Source organism: Lontra canadensis, unplaced genomic scaffold (genome assembly GCF_010015895.1).
Source record: "Lontra canadensis isolate GAN:19392208 unplaced genomic scaffold, GSC_riverotter_1.0 scaffold36, whole genome shotgun sequence".
In the NCBI taxonomy this organism is placed as follows: domain Eukaryota; kingdom Metazoa; phylum Chordata; class Mammalia; order Carnivora; family Mustelidae; genus Lontra; species Lontra canadensis.
The window spans coordinates 17,990,442-17,993,477 of record NW_022631030.1 but is presented as its reverse complement, the minus strand read 5'-3'; positions in this window follow the sequence as shown (position 1 = coordinate 17,993,477).

Sequence of the window (3,036 nt, the reverse complement as noted above, 5' to 3'; positions counted from 1 at the left end):
AATCAAGTCTATTTAAGCCATTAACAAATGTGAACAACTATTTTTTTAAAGATTTGGTTTATTTGACAGAGACACAGCGAGAGAGGGACCAGAAGCAGGGGGAGCAGGAGAGGGAGAAGCCGGCTTCCTGCTGAGCGGAGAGAGCCCAATGCGGAACTTGGTCCCAGGACCCGAGATCATGACCTGAGCCAAAGGCAGACGCTTAACAACAGAGCCACCTAGGCGCCCCACTGAAGAACAGTTTTTAAAACTTCAAATTTTAATGCATCAGAGTTTGGATGAAAGTTAGAATTATCATTTTAGTTGTTGCAGAGGCTAGCATTTTGTTGAATCTTAAAATGGCTTTTGAGAAAGAATGACATTGTAACCTGGTAAAGTAATTGTGTGATACACATTGACTGTATCTTAATGCCAGAACTCTCCTATTCCTTGCTACTAGTGGTGTGAAGACTTTTTTAAGTGAGATCACTAAATATTTTGATCCTGTCCAACTCAGTTGAAAGAAGGTAGACTTGGAGTATGTCTAGTCATAAAGGTCAACCAGAGAAATGTTAATATGCCAAAATTATTTAGCCTCCAATTTAAATTATATTAGTTTATAAGTACTACTATCATTATAACTTTACTCAGTTAGATATGATGCCAGCTAAATTCAGGAATATGTTATTTACAGTGCTCACATTGGCTTAGAATACAGGATTTTAAGATTCCCCAAACTTGTGCTAAAACATTTCAATAAAATCATGCTATCTCTTAAAAAAAAAAAAAAGTACCCAATTCCCACTATTAAAAAACAAAATTCAACTGAATAAAGTTCAAGATATAATGGGGGGCGCTTGGGTGGCTCAGTGGGTTAAAGCCTCTGCCTTCAGCTCAGGTCATGATCCCAGGGTTCTGAGATCGAGCCCCACATTGGGCTCTCTGCTCAGCAGGGGGCCTGCTTCCCCCTCTCTCTCTGCCTGCCTCTCTGCCTACTTGTGATCTCTGTCTATCAAATAAATAAATAAAATCATTAAAAAAAAGATATAATGGACTTTATTCAATGATTCACGTTGCAGGCAGCATCCCATCTAGCAGATGGAAAGGCCTGAAGAACTGAACAGAGCAGGGGACTTTTATACACATAAGAGGGGAGGGGCAAGGAAAGAGCAGATTAACTCATTTTTCTTTTGGGAATGGAAGGGGTTTGTGGGATGAATTAACTCACTAGTGCTGACCAGAAAATTCCAGATTTTTGGTTTAAGATTACCTTCCTGGGAGAGGTTGAAACTGCAATTAGGTTAAGTATTAAGTTTTGGTCTGGTTACATGAGCTTAGCAACCAAGTGACTCCATTTTTTATCTGTTGTCTTTCTTTCAACACCACAAATTTCTGCTCTGTGAGGGCAGAGACTGTGACTGTCCAATTCACTATTGAATCCTAACACCGAGAAAAACTTCCTGGCCTGTAACAAACCTTCAACAAGTGCTTATTGACTACATAAATGATTTAGACAACTGCAGGAGAAGGGTTGAGTGTTCCAAATAGGAAAGAAATGCCAGCCTGAGGTGTGAAGTACAGGCTCAGAAGGAGGGAAGCCTCTGGAGTCTTGGGAATGAGTTTTAGAAACAAGAAGCAAGAGCACAGGACTGGCCATCCTTTGAGATAAAAAGACAAGTCATCGGTCTTTGTGAAACTAGTTAACTATGCTTCCACTAGGAAAAAACATGCATGACTTAATAGGAATACTACTAGAACAGAGTTGTCAAAGTTGTCTTGGTTTTCCAATAGTCTTTCCACTGAAATGAATGTGTACTCTAATTTTACTAGGGAGTGCAAAATAATAAAAATATCTATAAAACAAAGAACCATGAGTTCACGTGTCTCCATAACTAATTCTGTGATCTGAAGTTAGTACATTTTAAAATCCAAACTTAACCCAGTGGGAGCCAGTAGACACCTGCTGTTCTCCCCACAAATGGGACTGGCATCCATATTATCAGGAGTGGGGAATGTAGCCCAGGAAAACCCATAAAAGAGTCTGTGGCCAGGGTAGGAACAGGATTCAGGACCAGATGCTGTCACTGAAGAGTTGAGTATATATATTTTTAAGCATGACCTATAAACTGGCTTTCCAGTAATAAAAGAAAGAGGCATCCAAAGTTAAGATATCTGATGGCTGTCCTCAATGAAGCAGTTTCCTGTTCAGTCACTCTAAGAAAGAAATTTAACCGACGATAGATTGGAAACTATGCTAGCTAGAAACACATCACTCCAATACAAGGAAAGACCTAAACAATAGACCCTAAAAAGCCTGATAAGTGAAAAAGAGTAGTTTGGTTTTCCACCAAGGAGCCTTTCAAGTAGAACAGCTGTAGGATTGGGGTCTAGAAAGTTCCCTTTGGCTTAAAAAAAAAAAAAAAAAAAAAAAAAAGTGAGGGCAGCCTAGGTGGCTCAGTCAGTTAAACATCCGACTCTTGCTTTCAGCTCAGATCATGATCTCAGGGTCATGAGACTAAGCCCTGCATTTGGGTCTGACCTCAGTAGGGAATCTGCTTAAACCTGGTGGTGGGTATTAAGGAGGGCATTGCATGGAGCACTGGGTGTGGTGCATAAACAATGAATCTCGAACACTGAAAAAAATAAAATTAAGATGTTAAAAAAATTTTTTTTAACTAAAAATAAGAAAAAGAAAGATCTCCCTCTCCCTCTGCCCCTCCCCCTGCTCATGATTGCTCTCTCTCCCAAATAAATAAATAACCTTTTTAAAAAGTGATATACGATACAGCCAAGAGGCAAAATAAATTAAAGGGTGAGGATATATATATATATATATATATATATATATATATGTAAAACTCATCTCACGTTTCACTGATGTAAGGTGGAGCCAGATAAGAGAGATAAGTCAAAGGGATGGAAGTGTGTGGGTGGTAAAATTGAGTGGGAGAGAATAGAAATCCCCTGGGGATTGTGACAAAGAGCCCAAACATAGGGTTCCTGGCTTGAAGAAAGGCAGAAAGTGAAGATGGAGGGGACTCTCCCCTGCCCATCCTT